At 36.2% G+C, this 17,606-nt stretch overlaps 1 pseudogene; it reads right to left on the bottom strand.

The window, feature by feature from the left end:
• Window positions 1-135: 135 nt before the first annotated feature.
• Window positions 136-1,138, bottom strand: LOC110740444 (annotated as a pseudogene).
• Window positions 1,139-17,606: the final 16,468 nt, after the last annotated feature.

The following is a 17,606-nucleotide window of genomic DNA, read 5'->3' as shown; positions in this document are numbered from 1 at the left end:
CACGGCAACCTGCGCCTCCCGGGTTCACGCCATTCTCCTGCCTCAGCCTCCCGAGTAGCTGGGACTACAGGGGCCCGCCACCATGCCCGGCTAATTTTTTGTATTTTTAGTAGAGACGGGGTTTCACAGTGTTAGCCAGGATGGTCTCAATCTCCTGACCTCGTTCGTGATCCGCCCGCCTTGGCCTCCCAAAGTGCTGGGATTACAGGCGTGAGCCACCGCGCGAGGCCCCAGGTTAGTTTTTGTAGCCTTGGCTGGCCGGTCGCCCTCTGGCACGCTCGAACTTCCGGCCCTTGGAGCGGACGTAGAGTTTGGGGCTGGGTTTCCGGGACCTTGCCTAAAGGCCGGTACACTTTTCGGCCTTTGAGAGGACGGCGAGCAGGGCGGTGCCACAGCCCCGGGGGTAGTCTAGGGCCGCAGCGGGCCCGGCTGGTCACGCGCGGCGCACACACCTTCAGTTTGGGCAACTCCTGAACCCGCACATGGTTCTCACAACCACGGTGGTTGTGTTTTCCCGGCCAGGAAGCTTCATCTTCCGGATCATCTGGAAAAGGGACAGAGGTGGCCGCTTGGTGCGACTCACAAACAACCCCTTCAGCACAACCTGGTTGAATGTGTAGTTCGTCTGGCGAGAAACCTGTACAGCTTGACCAACAGCCTCAGGTAGGTATCCTGCCTCTTGGGCTCCTTGCGCGGAACCTTTCGGTCCTTGTTGTGGAGGATGTCAACTCCCATGATGGCGTCTCCTATCTTCTTTCTGAATAATAGGAAAAAGTGATGCTTTCAAAGAAACACCAGAAGTGTTTCACATATTTTTCTCTGTATTTAATGACTTCATTTTGAAAATCTGAAAAAGATGATAATAATTATTTGCAATATATTGGGGCTATTTTTTTCACTAAACATAGATAACCTAATCAAAATTTGATTGTAGACTTGCAAAAATAATGAGTGGTTGCAATTACCAACTACTAGTAATAAAATTATTAATTTTCTTTTAATCATTCTTGAAAGGTAAAACTTCTCCCTGATTGAAAGGGTAATAAATCTCATATCTTATCTAAATGATATGCAGTATTTATTGACACAAAGAAAATTTATATATATATAAATTGATATGGATATATGGATGGATGTGTAGACATACACATTGAGAAAATGTGTACATATTTCTGGTTAGTGAATAAAATCTTAGTTGAAAAAATCAGTAAATATGTAAGTCACAAATAAAAAAATACAGCATACGAAAGAACAAAAGCTTTATGAGAATTGACCTTTAATCAGAAACATTAAGTTCCTTCTGATATTCTCTATGATGTGTGGATGATGAACTTAACCGTGAATGAAAAATAGTTTATTAAAGTGAATACATTTCTAAGATTTCTTGCTAAATTGAAAATATGTCCTTAGTAAATTATTTTTAAGTAATAAATTAAAAAACAGTTTATTATTGAGTGAATAAAAAAAGAGTCTAGAAATGCATGAAACATACAGCAGTAAGGGAAAACTGAAGAAAATGTGCCTATGTAGGAAAAAATAATGATAAAGATTATTAAAGATAAAATAGAGCATGGATAGCTATGATTTTTGAAGTTATTTTATTTTCAAAAGGTATCAAATTAATTTCATGGGTCCACATATCAATTTTATAATTATTTTAATGAGAATATTAGTAATGACATTTTAATAGTAATTAATAAATATTTAGAATGTCACATTTATGTTAGTAACCTTCAAAGAATAAAGACTAGACCTTATAATTTTCATCTTGTATAGGGACCTTTTGTTTGAAGAACTACATTTTTAAAAATGTTTTTAATGAATACCAAAATGTAACAGAAATCAAATATTTCTAAATAGGTGCCTAAAACCAAAATTAAATAGTAGTAAAATTAGTATCGTTAATATTTTATAAATGAGGTCACTGTAGAGATTTTTACATAATCACCAACTGCATGTAATATATTCTGACGTAAGAAATTTGATATGAGCTTGGATGGATAACCAACTTTTAGTACCTGGTGTTTCTATTATCAAACTTTAAGGTTTTTTGTTTGTTTGTTTCAAGAACTGATTTCTATTTCATATATTATTTCTTCAAAAACTCTTCTCAAGTGTTCGTTTTTCTCTGGAAATATTTATTTTTCTTTAGAAAGTCAATTCTACATTATGTTTTATTTGCAATATATAAACACATATTTCAGATAATGAATACAGAATTATTTAGAAACCAGTCCTTCCCTTTGATTTGAATGGTACCATAACAATTAGAAAAAAGACTAGCCACAGCTCTGATATTTGATTTTGCTAGTGTTCAGTTGAAAAGTACTAAAATGTCATTTTATTTATAATCATGGGACCCATTGTCAGAGATATAAAACTGACATGCTATTTGTTTCAAGGTCCAGGTAATTTTTGTTGAATGTTTTAAATGTATTTCTCTTTTTCTCTCTCTCCCGTGTGTGTGTTAGTGGAGGGGGTTATTTTAATGTCAACAGAGATATGAGGTGTAGAATAAGATAGAAGGAAAGATAAATATTTGAAACATGAATGGCCATTTCCTTCTACCAAGTCACTAAAATTTTTGTCAAAGAAAATTAACATTGCATGTACATCTATTGTATATATGAGTGTACATATATGTAGTATGTGTGTGCATATCTTTTGCTTGTTTTTTTTTCTGTAACAAGGAGGAAGGTCTATTGCTTAAGGAGAACTGGGAAAGGATTTGCAAAGTATGTCTCACTGTGGGCACATTCTCAGGCAGATTATTTTCAGTAAAGTGTGCATATTAAGGATGAAGATTGGATAAATGGGTTTCTTGAAACTATCCATATTTTTATATTCCTCAAAAAGTCGTCTTGTGCTCCACAGTATACACGGTGCTTGCTTGAAAATCAATGAACCAGAGACTTAAAAAAAAATTTCACGAAGAAAATATGCTACATCTGAACCCTAGAAAACCTTTTTTTGAAGTTAAGAAGAGGAGGAGGTTTATAAATTAGACTAGGAAGAAACACCCAAACATGTAGGAAAAAATGAAGAATAGTTAGGTGCATTGGAATCTGAGTGAGGAAACAGTTATGAGGAATTTCTCAACTGTGTCAAATGCCGATGAGAATTTGAATAAAATGTGAATTTGGAATTGACTTTTTTTGTTTTCCAGGATGAATAGAAACACTTAATAACAGGGGAAGCTGCCATAAAAGCCAAATTGAAATGGGTCTCCAGAAATGAAAAGAGGATCTGGAGACAGGGTAGTTTCTTAAGGAAACTTTCTTCTGAATTTTGTTACATGGGATTGCATAGAAGTAGAATAGTAGTTAAAAAGATAGAATCAGGGGTGGTTTTTCTTTCTTTTTAAGACTGTAGATCATACAGCAGGTTTCTATCCAGATAGTAACATTCAAATAAAGCAAGAGAAGTTGATGAGACAAAACAGAAGCAGAAAATTATGGGCTGGGTGCGGTGGCTCACACCTGTAATCCCTGTGCTTTGAGAGGCTGAGTCAGGCAGATCATTTGAGGCCAGGAGTTTGAGACCAGCCTGGACAATATGGTGAAACCCCATCTCTACTAAAAAATGCAAAATTTAGCCAGGCATGGTGGCGGGCGCCTGTAATCCCAGCTACTCAGGAGGCTGAGGCAGGAGAATCGCTTGAATCCGGAAGGTGGAGGTTGCAGTGAGCCAAGATTGCACCACTGCACTCCAGCTTGGATGACAGAGTGAGACTCTGTCTCAAAACACACACACAGACACAGACACACACACACACACACACACAAACAATAAAAAATGAAAGAAGAAAATTGTGGATGTGAAGTCCATCAGTAAGTGAGAGGGAATGGGACCCTGTGTACATCCCTGAAATGGGAGTAAGTACACTCCAATCCAACAACAGCATGGTTGGTAGAGTGTACAGACAGAGTTACAGATGTGTGAAGGGATAATTGTGGGTGTTCTTTTCTTTATTGCTTCAATAATGTGATAAGTAAGATCCTAAGGTGAGAGTAAGGATGAAGGAAGTGTCATTGCCGATTTGAGGAGAGACGCTGGAAACCCAAGAGTTTTAAATTACTAGTAAATCAGCTCAGTTGTGTATTTTTCCTAGCTGGTTCTCATTGCAACTACAGAAGAAGCCATGTGCTGAATCTTAGTATAGCTGTGATTTGCTTGTAGAATACAATGAAGAAGAGTACAGTTGGTAGGAGGATTGTGGATGTGTGTAAGGCAGTGATTATAACAATAAACTGAGGAGAGGAAAAAATAGAAAAATTTCATAGAGTCAATATAAAGTAGGTTTCTGTGGTGTAATAATTGTTGGGTGGAATTACTAGAAGTGGTGAGTTGGAAACTTTGAAGACAGTGAAAAGAGAGTAAGATGTCTGGGCCTGAGATTTGGAAGTTGTGTAGTTTTGAGTTATTGGGGAAGGCGATGTCAAAAAAACAAATATACACGCAACTGAGAGACAAGGCTGATGAATGGATCATTTATCTTATGTATGGATTTGTAATTGCAGAAATAATTACTGGAATAGGGATGGAGAGTGAGATGCTAAAGTGAATGAGGGCCGGTAACTGGGAGAACAATAGATGATAACTTAATATCATAAGAAAATGATAATAAATAAATTTTCTCTTGGGGGAAAAAAGAAATTATAGTCTAGAACAAGGCTCAGTAAACTATAGCTTACAGGGAAAATTCAGACTTTGACCTGTGTGGCCAATTAAAGTAAGTCCTGTGTGTGTGTGTGTGTTTTAAAACAAACAAACACAACAACAACAAGAGATGAATGAGGCAGCAATAGCAGCCACAACAGAGACCATATATCGGCTATAGAGCCTAAGCTTTACTCTCTGGCTCTTTAGAGCAAGTTTACTATCCTCTAGCCTAGAAGCAGCAATGAGAAATTCACCTATGAGTTTACTTGGGTCTGAAGATATGGTGGGCTGTGGAAGGGGGTCAGTGAAAGCTGCCACTTTGAATGAATGACTGCAGCTAAAGCAATATCCTCAGGTTATGGCTATTTTTAGCTAGATCTGAATATACTTAGAGAATAATTTTGAGAATATATCAACATATATAATGATGAAAGATCATGATGAGTTCTAGAATCACAGTGAAATATTTTGGAGTGTATAAAACAGTAAGGGACTTCAATCAAATTAAAGGTTGTACTACTACACGTGAAGAAAGAAGTCTAAGTAAAGAATAACATATGTTTAAACATCCTCTGATTTATCACTGACGTTTAGTCATACTTAAAATCCCTGGTTTTCCTCACTTTTTTGTCTTCTTATGCAAATCTAGGATTTATTAAGTCATTGTCCAGACTATATAAATTCCTTTCTAGGGTCACTCATAAGCAGTTTGCAAGCTCAAGATAAGTAACACGTTATGAATCTGTACAATATGGTAATTTCTATACATGTCCATGCTAATCAGGAAACTATTATTCCTGACTGAAAGAAACCCTGTGTTGGCTGGGTGCGGTGGCTCATGCCTGTAATCCCAGCACTTTTGGAGGCCAAAGTGAGCAGATCATGAGGTCGGGAGATCGAGACCATCCTGTCTAACAAATAGTGCAACCCTGTCTCTACTAAAAATACAAAAAATTAGCCGGGCATGGTGGCAGGCACCTGTAGTTCCAGCTACTCTGGAGGCTGAGGCAGGAGAATGGCTTGAACCTGGGAGGTGGAACATGCAATGAGCTGAGATCATGCACTGCATTCCAGCCTGGGCAACAGACAGAGACTCCGTCTCAAAAAAAAAAAAAAAAAAAAAAAGAAACCCTGTGTTATTCTTTTGTGTATTTCCTACTCAGTCAGAATATGTTGGTTGAACCGAGTGAAGCTCTCATGCACTTAAAAGGTAAATGAAGATATCCCTTAAATTTTATATAAAAATATTAAACCTAAAAGGTGTTTCCAGAACACAACAATGAGCATCCTTGCATTTATTGTCTATATATAATTTTATCTTTTTACACTGTCTCTTCCACCCCCCACTTCTCTTTGCGCTTCTTGTTCACATTTTACTGTTCCTGCTTTCTCTTTCTTCCTTCTCCCCTCAGACCTTCCTTTTGTCTGTGTGTGTGTGTGTGTGTGTGTGTCTGTGTATATACAGACACAGATTTTTGTTTTTTTTTTTTAAACTGGAGTGGGTAGAACATTGTGGTTAATGATAGAACATAAATTCTCAATGAATAAATGTTTTCTCCAATATAAAAACAATATAATGTAACACAGTAAAAAAGCTGAACATGAATGCAATATTTCTACTTAATATTTGAACTCAAATTCACATTTTCACAATTATCCTCATAATATCCTTTATAGATGTTTTCTTTGTGACCCAGGATCTAATCTAGAATCATTTTACTTGTTATGAATTTAATTCTTCTTTGATCTAGGAGAGTTTTACCTAGAATACTATTACCATTCATGACATTAAAGCCTTGCAAAAATATGCAGTTGAAGTTGAGAAACTGCTTTTCCACAGTAGACTGTTTTTGTTTGTTTCATACAAGTGAAAATGTGTATGTAAATTTAGCATACAAATTAAAATGTTGAGAGCTAATTGTCTCTATTTTAGTGTCCATTTTGGTGAGAGAACGGCATGAAAATAATAGCAGTGAGAATTTTTTTCTGAGAAAGCTGACTTTTTTCTCAGTGTATTGTGTATTGAGTGTAAAAGGTAATATAAGTAGTGATATTTAAAGAAAAACATAAATGCTTAATCACACACTCTATCTCCATTATTAACTTTACCACAAAAACCAAGCCAGTTTCTTTAACCAAAAAAGCAATAGAGGTTTTGCTTTGAAGCAATTTTCTTACTATATAAAAATACTGAAAACAGATTAGTGTGATTTATTGTATGCTTTGAAATATAATTATTTGATTTTCTGTACTGTAGAAATGCAGTGCAGTATAATTATTTGATTTTCTGTACTGTGCTTTAGTATGTAAAATTTGCCATGTATTTATCTACCCCGTAATTTCATGGTGTTACAATGTTATTACTCAGTAATGACATAGCAATTATTCTAGAATTACCCTGTCACTGAATAGTTATTATCACATAATTAGAGAATAAATTTTCAAAGATTAGGAAAAAATATGGCAGTTTGGGCCTTGTAAACAGTTATTGTAAACTTAAATATAGTTATAATATTAGAATTTGCATATAAAATAAACCCAATAAATGCAATTTAAAATCCTATAAATAGTTAATGAAAGTAGTTGAGGATTAAGTTTATGACAAGTATATGAGCTTGTGATTATATTAATAGAGCAATTATTTACTTCACATTAAAATCTATTAGTAAAAGTGTTATTAATAATAAGTAATAATGTACATGATTAAAAACAGGATCAGGAATAATAAATGATAGTCTTTATTAGTGGGAAAATAATAAATGAAACAGCTAAAGAGAATTCCTTCTCTATGCCATTATACAGAAATATTATTTGTAAGCATTAAATATGGTAATACTTTGAATAGAAATAAAAATAACTATGCATTAACCTGTGCTGCATGCTGCTAATATACATTTGGTGACATGATTTCTCTCTAAATCAAAATTCTAAAGGAAATCAATATTTTTACCAGTCTACTCAAAATACCACAGCTCCTCCAAATTAATTATTAATTTCTAGAATATTACATTTTTATTTTTGCATGTTACACTAGAAATCTCCTTCTCCTAGGCCATGTATAAAATGTTTCTTAGGAAGATTGATGAGTCTTTTGTACCTGAGTCAGATATAAGAACATTGACATTGTCTATACCAGGACTTTACTATTTCTTCATCTGGAAATTCACTGGTAGAATAACTTTTTCTTTTTCTTTTTCTTTTTCTTTTTTTGAGACAGTGTCTCACTCTGGTCGTCCAGGCTGGAGTGCAGTGGCACAATCTTGGCTCACTACAACTTCCGCCTCCCGAGTTCAAGTGATTCTCCTGCCTCAGCCTCCAGAGTAGCTGGGACTACAGGCACATGCCACCATGCCCGGCTAATTTTTGTCTTTTTAAGTAGAGACAGTGTTTCACCATGTTTGACAGTCTGGTCTTGAACACCTGTCCTCAAGTGATCTGCCCGTCTGCCCGCCTCAGCCTACCAACGTGCTGGGATTACAGGCGTGAGCCACCGCCTCCAGCCAGAGTAAACTTTCAAAAGTGCCTCAATTTCTTTATCTTGCCTGATTGCCCTGGCCAGAAATCTAATACTGTGTTGAATTGGAGTAGAGAGAGAGGGCATAGGAAGAGAGAAAGCCCAGTTGTCTGTTTGCAGGTGAGATGATTGTATATTTAGAAAACCCCATCATCTCAGCTCAGAATCTCCTTACACTGATAAGCAACTTCAGCAAAGTCTCAGGATACAAAATCAATGTGCAAAAATCATGAGCATTCCTATACACCAATAATAGAGAGCCAAATTATGAGTGAACTCCCATTCCTAATTGCTACAAAGAGAATAAAATACCTAGGAATACAACTTATAAGGGATGTGAAGGACCTCTTCAAGGAGAACTACAAACCACTGCTCACACAAACAAATAGGAAAACATTACATGCTCATGAATAGGAAGAATCAATATTGTGAAAAGGCCCATACTGCCCAAAATAATTTATAGATTAAATGCTATCCCCATCAAGCTACCATTGACTTTCTTCACCTAATCAGAGAGAAAGTACCTTAAATTTCATATGAAGCCAAAAAATAGCCCGTATAGCTAAGACAATCCTAAGCAAAAAGAACAAATCTGGAGGCATCATACTACCTGACTTCAAACTATGCTACAAGGCTACAGTAACTAAAAGAGCATGGTACTGGTACCAAAACAGATATATAGACCGGTGGACCATAACAGAGGCCTCAGAAATAATACCACACATCTACAACCATCTGATCTTTGACAAAACTGAGAAAAACAAGCAATGGGGAAAGGATTCCCTATTTAATAAATGCTGTTGGGAAAACTGGCTAACCATATGCAGAAAACTGAAACTGGACCCCTTCCTTATACGTTATACAAAAATTAACTCAAGGTAGATACAAGACTTAAATGTAAAACCTAAAACCTTAAAAACCCAAGAAGAAAACCTAGGCAATACCATTCAGGTCATAGTCATGGCAAAGACTTCATGACTAAAACACCAAAAGCAATGGCAACTAAAGCCAAAATTGACAAATGGGATCTAATTAAACTAAAGAGCTTCTTCACAGCAAAAGAAACTATCATTAGAGTGAACAGGCAGCCTCCAGAATGGGAGAAAATTTTTGCAGTCTATCCATCTGACAAATGGTTAATATCCACATCTATAAGGAACTTAAATAACTTTACAAGAAAAAAAAAACCCATCAAAAAGTGGGTGAAGGATAGGAACAGACACTTCTCAAAAGAAGACATATATGCTGCAAAAAAACATATGAGAAAAGCTCATATCACTGGTCATTAGAGAAATGCAAATCAAAACCACAATGAGATACCGTCTCACACCAGTTTGAATGGTGATCATTAAAAAGTCAGGAAACAACAGATGCTGGAGAGGATGTGGAGAAATAGGAACACTTCTATACTACTGATGATAGAATAATTTAGTTCAACATTGTGGAAGACAGTGTAGTGATTCCTCAAGGATCTAGAACCAGAAATACCATTTGACCCAGCAATCCCATTACTGGGTATATATCCAAAGGATTATAAATCATTCTATAAAGACACATGCACACGTATGTTTATTGTAGCACTATTCACAATAGCAAAGACTTGGAACAAACCCAAATGCCCATCAATGATAGACTGGATAAAGAAAATATGGCACATATACACCATGGAATACTTACTACTTTTTTTTTTTTTTTTTTTTGCATTTTTTTTAGTACAGATGAGGTTTCACTATGTTGGCCAGACTGATCCTGAACTCCTGACCTCAAGTGATCTGCCCATCTTGACCTCCCAAAATGCTGGGATTACAGGTGTGAGCCACTACGCCCAGCCCTGTCTGTGTTTTTTGATTGGAGAGTTTAGTCCATTTATACTCAATATTATTATTTATAAGTATGGAGTTACTCCTGCTGTTTTATTATTTATTTTCTGGTTGTTTCGTCATCTTTCTTTTTTCTTTCATTCTTGTCTTCCTCTAGTGAACATGATTTCCTGGTGATACGATTAATTTCTTGTTTTTCATTTTTTGTGTATCCATTGTATGTTTTTGGTTTGAGGTCACCATAAGACTTGCAAATACTATCTTATGACCCATTATTTTAACCTAACAACTTAATACTATGTAAAAATAATAGCAAATAAGTAAAAAGAAAACTAAAAAAACTCACTCAACTTTGTCCTCTTGATTTTTTACTTTTTGTTGTTTCTATTTGTAGCTTATTCTACTGTGTCTTGAAAGTTGTTGTAGTGATTGTTTTGATTGGCTTATAGGTTAGCCTTTCAACTTAGAATAAGAGTAGTTTACGCACCACAGTTATAATATATTGTGTATTTACTATTACCAGTGAGTTGTGTACTTTCAGATGGTTACTTATTTCTCATTAATGTTCCTTTATTTCTGGCATTATCATTTCTTGTAAGACAGGTCTGATGTTGACGAAATCTCTCAGCATTTGTTTATCTGGGAAGGTCTTTATTTCTCCTTTATATTTGAAAGATATTTTCACTGGACATACTATTATAGGGTAAAAGGTGTTTTTTTTTCTTTTTTTCTTTAGTACTTTATATATAATGTCATGCCACTCTTCCTGGCCAGTAAGGTTTCCACTGAAAACTCTGCTGCCAAACATATTGAAGCTGCTTAGTATGTTGTTGTTTTTTTCCTCTTATTGCTTTTAGGATTCTTTCTTTATCCTGGACCTTTGGGAGTTTGATTATTAAATACCTTCAAGTAGTCTTCTTTGTGTTAAAACTGCTTGGTGTTCTGTAACCTTCTTGTACTTGGATATTGATCTCTCTCTCTCTCTAGGTTTGGGAAGTCCTCTGTTATTCCTTAATGAGCTTTCTACCCCTATCTCTTTCTTTACCTCCTCTTTAAGGCTAATAATTTTTTTTTTTTTTTGGGGACGGAGTCTCACTCTGTTGCCCAGGCCAGAGTGCAGGGGTGCGATCTCGGCTCACTGCAAGCTCTGCCTCCCGAGTTCACGCCATTCTCCAGCCTCAACTTTCCAAGTAGCTGGGACTACAGGCATCCACCACCATGCCTGGCTAATTTTTTGTGTCTTTCATAGAGACGGAGTTTCACTGTGTTAGCCAGGATGGCCTTGATCTCCTGTCCTCGTGATCCACCTGCGTCAGCATCCCAAAGTGCTGGGATTACAGGCCTGAGCCACTGCACCCGGCTGGCTAATAACTCTTGTATTTGCCCGTTTGAGGCTATTTTCTGGATTCTGTGGGTGTGCTTCATTAATTTTTATTCTTTTTTTCTTTTGTCTCTTCTAAGTGTGTATTTTCAGGTAGCCTTTCATTAAGCTCACTAATTCTTCTGCTTAATCAGTTGTGATATTAAACAACTCTGATACATTCTTCAACATGCCAGTTGCATTGTTTTCAGCTCCAGTATTTCTATTTGATTCTTTTTTAGTTATTTCAATCTCTTCATTGAGTTTATCTGATAGAATTCTGAATCCCTTCCCTGTGTTATCTTAAATTTATGTAAATTTTCTCCACACAACTATTGTGAATCCTCTGTCTGAACGGATTGGTCCCTGGGGCTTTATTTGAAAGAAATATCTCTGTTTCTTCAGGATTGGTCCCTGGGACTTTATTTGGTTCATTTGGTGAGGTAATGTTTTCCTGGATGGTGTCGATGCTAGTAGATATACTAGTCTTCACTGTCTGAGCTTATTTGTATTCATCTTTCTTGGGAAGGCTTTGCAGAGATTTGAAAGGACTTGGGTGTTTTTATCTAAGCTGTGTCTGCTTTAGGGGTTACATGAAGCCCAGGAACACTGTGGTTCTTGCTGACTTATAGAGGTATGGTATTTATGGTCTTGAATATTATCTGGGAGAATTCTCTGGATTACTAGGTACAGACTCTTTTTCTCTTCCCTTACTTTCTCCTGAACAAAACAAAGTCTCTCTTTGTGTTTTGAGCAACATAAAGCTGGGGATGGAATAACACAAGCATGCCAGTGGCCACCACAACTATGACTGCACTGGGTCAGACTTGAAGCCAGCACAGTGCTGGATCTTGTCCAAGGCATGCTATCACCACTCCGTGACTACTACCTATGTTTGGTCTAGGCCCTGGGCAGTGACACATCAGTGGCAATGGCAAAACCAGTCAGGCCTGTGTTCTTCCTGTCCGGGTGGTAAGGTTCCCTGGGCCCTGGGTGGTCCAAAGATGCTGGGAGTCAGGAACTAGAGTAAAAACCTTAGGAGTCGCCTTGGTTTTCTGTGGTACCGCAGCTGAGCTAACACTCAAACCACAGCAGGCACTCCTTCCCACTCTTCTCTCCCCTTTCCAAAGGCAGAGGAGTTTACTCTGTAGCCACTACCACCCTAGGCCAGAGGGGTACTGCTGGACTACCTCTGATGTTCCCTTAAGGCCCAAGGGCTCTTAAGTCAGCTTGTAGTAAATGATGCCTAGTCTCAGACTCACTCTTCAGGGTTGAAAACATATAGGAGTCAGGAAGTCTTTGCCACTGGATACTATAATTTTTATTTTTTTGGTGTTCTGGAACGTAAGGTATCAATAAGCATTCCTAATTATCTGTCAATATAAAATGAAATGCATTAAAATCTCCTTATAAAGTTCTGTTAATCATTACATAAGCTTCTTTGTTGTATCTGCCTCTCAGTTTCTTGAGAATCATCAACTCCAGAGATCAAGTAAGAAACATCTGAATAACCAATATCTCTGACAGGTATTAGAGTAGACTTAAAAACCTGAGGTTTATTTATTTTACTCACAGATGATGGATATTGGAAGCTTCATTAATTCTTAAGAGGCCAGAAAAAAATGTATTATTGCTTTCAGGTACATAGGAGCTAAAAGTTTTCAAACATCAATGAGCTTCAGAATATATATCAAGATAAAATCAATGTCTTTTAGGTAAATCTCCATTATGCATTTACAGTAGTGAGTGTTTTTTTCTAAGTGTGCCTTTAAATCTTCCAATTCTAACTAAAATGCATTACATTCTGTATGGTAAGCTTTCTCATAAGAGTTAAATTACAGCATGTATTGAATTTAGCTCTGAAATGAGAGGACAAAAATTGATTAGAGGGCTGTCTTATCAAGAAAGATTAAAGCGAGTACATATTTACAGCTAAGTTGAAGGGGAAATAGGTTAATTTATACATGTATTTGAATAGAGCAAATGTCAGAGTAAAGAGGAATTATTTATTTTGGTACAAGGTATTATGCAGCTCAGAGTATTGGGATAAAATATAGAAAGAGAGATATTTTGGTAAAATTTGAACTATAAGATAGATGTGGTCTTTGTAGGAAAGTAGTAAAACTAAAATGAACTGGCCTACTTTTAAGAAATGTGTTAACTTTACTCAAGGAGTGGGAAGAAACCAGATGATGTGTTATGCTTTTTATCTCTACTGTTTTTACAACATTTTTTTCAGGGTGTGAGGGGACTTTGAAAAACTTCTGAGACTCTGTTCATTTTCGATTTTAAGTAAGATACATCCACCAACAAAAATAATAATATTAACAAGTTACCTGTGGAAGACCTACTATTACTTGAATTGTAATGCAGTTGCATTAATTAAATTGCATCAAATACTTTGATATAAAAAAAATTAATATCTGGATTTAAATTAAGTGAATTTAAATTCAGTGAATTTCAAAATGTTTGCTCTGTACTCCCTAAAAGAAAGAAAAAATAAATAATAATAATAACAAACATAATCCCAACAACAGCCATTATAATAATAGCAAAAATAATTTTAATTCTAGTATGTCCTGTAGTGAGCCAAGTGTGAGACGTGAATTGGCTGCACCCTCATTGATCTCATTTCATGGACTTCCCACAAAATGATTACTATGTATTATTCTGTGTTAGTCTAGTGTTAAAAACAAGTAATTTTCATATACTATAGCTTGTAAATAAAAGCTAAGAGCTGTATCTGGTGTGTAATTGAAGAAATGAAGATCTCTCCTATAATGGAGGGAAAGCAGTCTGTGTTAGACACACTGACATGCTAAAAGAATTTTGTAGCGTACTTTTGTTCTGCAGACAATGATGCCTTAAATTTTGACTTTGGCACTTAACCCCTGTATAAGATGCAACTCCACTCTACTCCAGTTAACTCTTTTGATTCTCATATCATGAGGTAGACACTTTCAGTGATTCTGTTTATGACAGGAAAATTAAGGAATATAGAAGTTGCATAATTTGACCAAGACCAAATTAGTAATCCTGTAAGTGGTAGAAACACTGTTTAAATCAAAACTGTTTAAAGCCCAAGTTTGTGTTCTTATACACTTCCATATAGTCCAAGTTAGTAATCTGCAAACTGTAGAGTGTATCAGAATCATCCAAAGGCAGTGTTACATAACACTTCCCCCCTCTGCATTCAGTGGTGTTACATTTGCAACTTGAAATTGGCATAGTGGGAATATTTGCATCACAGAACTAGGTAAACACTACAAATCAGAGCCTTTCTTCTTCTTAAAAAGACATTGCTAGGGCCACCACAGAGTTTCCTACTCAATAGGTGTTAAGTGGGTCCCAATAATTTGTATTTCTTAGAGGCCCTAGGTGATACTGTTGCTGGTGTCTGAGACCACACTTTGAGAACCACTAATCCAAATCATTTTTCTCCATATAGAAACAGGTTTATTACAAGCATTGAATAATGCAGTAAGATGCTATGTATTAATAAAACCATATTTATTTTGGCTTTTAGTTGGATATTAATTGATATTACAATTTCATCAAATTGTAAGAGACTCTAGGAAAATTTAAACCCATAGAGGAAAAAATGTAAAATTTCATTTCTAATGTGTATGTTAAGTGAAATATAGAGGTTTTTTTTCTAACTATGACAATTTCTATGTAAATTAGAGTAAGCTTTTACATAAATCTGAAAAAGGTAACCTGTATTTTTCTATAGACTCAAAAAACAAAACAAAGTAAGTTAATACCTGAACTTACGTACTAGTTCACTAGTTCTTAATAGCTTTAAGAGAAAGCATAACGTGTAGTCTCAGAGGTTTTAATATTCATAAGAATTATGTTCTCGATTTTTTATGTAAGCTTATTGGTTTTGTTTCAATTTTACTTGTTTAAAGTCAGGGACTCATTTCTATAGAATATTCTTGAGTGTATCCTTAGAATTATTTATCTGAAAATGCTAAATCTGCTCACCAAAAGGGCAAAATTAATGGTGTGGATGGTAAAGTATAATAAACATTAATTCTAAAATATTTGGGTGAATTATTATTTGAAATATTTAAAGACATAATTTATAACTGCCATTTAAATCCTGACTCAATTATTTTGCATTTATTATTGATTGATCCTTTACTAAAATAATAATTTATTGAATAATATTTGAAAATCATTTAAGGCTGGGCCCAGTGGCTCACGCCTGTAATCCCAGCACTTTGGGAGGCTGAGGGGGGAGGATCACGAGGTCAGGAGATGGAGACCATCCTGGTTAACAAGGTGAAACCCCATCTCTACTAAAAATACAAAAAAATTAGCCGGGCATGGTGGCGGGTGCCTGTAGTCACAGCTACTCAGTAGGCTGAGGCAGGAGAATGGTGTGAACCCGTGAGGTGGAGCTTGCAGTGAACCGAGATTGCACCACTGCACTCCAGCCTGGGCAACACAGCAAGACTCCATTAAAAAAGAAAAAAAAGGAAAGAAAGAAAATTATTTAAATAAGAAACTTTTAAGGAAAATATTTGAAAGGTTATAAACAGACGGCATATCGGGTACTATTAATATCTTCTAGGTCAAAATGTAAACAGGATACTTGATTCTCTCAGTGAGAGAGAGAGTTTGTATATTTTATTTATTTATTTATTTTTATTTTAATTATTATTATTATTTTTTGAGATGGAGTCTCGCTCTGTCGCCCAGGCCGGACTGCAATGGCGCGATCTTGGTTTACTGCAAACTCTGCCTCCTGGGTTCACGCCATTCTCCTGCCTCAGCCTCCCGAGTAGCTGGGACTACAGGCGCCCGCCACCACGCCTGGCTAATTTTGTGTATTTTTAGTAGAGACAGGGTTTCACCATCTTAGCCAGGATGGTCTCGATCTCCTCACCTCGTGATCTGCCCGCCTCAGCCTCCCAAAGTGCTGGGATTACAGGTGTGAGCCACCACTCTCGTGAGAGTTTGTATCTTTTAAAGCCAAAATATTCAAGGTAAGTTCTTTGAATCCTGTCTTCTGTGCAGTAGGACCACCATATTGCCAACCTCCAAGGGGATTACATTGTACGCACAGGCAGCAAACACTGGGTTGGCAAAAATGGCAGCCCTGCCATACGTTTTTTAGTTAAATACAGTTATTGGAAGTGGTCCTAGAAGATGGTTTATAACTGTTAAAGCCATTTGCATCAAGTACCTTTTCAATGTTAAATTTAGCTCTTTCATTCTGAGGCTCAAAATCCTGCTTACTACACACTTGTCATGTATCCATGCTTATTGTAACATAATTGATAGCGTCACAGGCTTAGATAATTAGGACATTAGAACTATGGTCTAGTTTGAGATGTACCAACTAATATTGCCTACTTGTTTTCTTCTTGATTAGTAGGTCTACAAGAATCTTTCGGGGGTGCTAAGTAAGTCATTCCTTTCAAAAACAGTACATCTTCAGAGAAATTGATGTAATGTTTCCAGTCTTCATGGTGAAATCATGTTTAACAGCTCTGTTTTGAGCTCCACCAATCACCTGCATTGCAAAACATCATAAAACAGTTAAGCTTCTTTTGGTGACAAGAGATGAATAAAATATCTTAGCTCTTGGTTCCAAAGGCACAACATGATACAAATTGGCAAGGAAGACAGAGGCATTGCTTTTTGGCTCCAGCTAGCTTCATTGCTGGCTGCTGTAAAAGAAGTATGTTTTCAGCAGGCAGAAATTGACAGGAATACATAAGCTATTTTGGCAAGTACTTTTGCTTTTGGTCTTTTCCAGCTGATGCACCAAGATGATGAAAGGCCCCAAACAAATTAACAATATTTTGTTTCTTCCTTTCAACCTTACAGCCAATAGAAATACAGTACAATTTGAAAAAAAGATTAAAAGATGGAGAAAACAATGACTAAAAGTGATAACTGAGAGCACGATGGAAACTTTCAAGCAGCTTATTCCACTTGATATAGTGGAAAAATAATTAAACATTTGTTTATTAAATACTCACTATATTCTGGCATTAGTCAGATAACAAGTTGAATCAGAAGCTTTTGTTCTAATGAAGAGACAGGGCCCATTACCAGATACTTAGTGTAATGAATGATGTAGTAATAGTATGAACAAATATCAAGGGGTACATAGGACCTGGTCTATCTCCGCACATATCCTATATTGTTGTGTAATATTGGGCAAATCATTTCATTTCATAATATTGGCAAATCATTTCATTTTATTTCTTGGAAATCATTTCATTTATTTTGA

This window comes from Papio anubis, chromosome 12 (genome assembly GCF_008728515.1).
Source record: "Papio anubis isolate 15944 chromosome 12, Panubis1.0, whole genome shotgun sequence".
Classification (NCBI taxonomy): Eukaryota; Metazoa; Chordata; class Mammalia; order Primates; family Cercopithecidae; genus Papio; species Papio anubis.
This window is presented reverse-complemented; position numbering and strand designations above follow the sequence as displayed.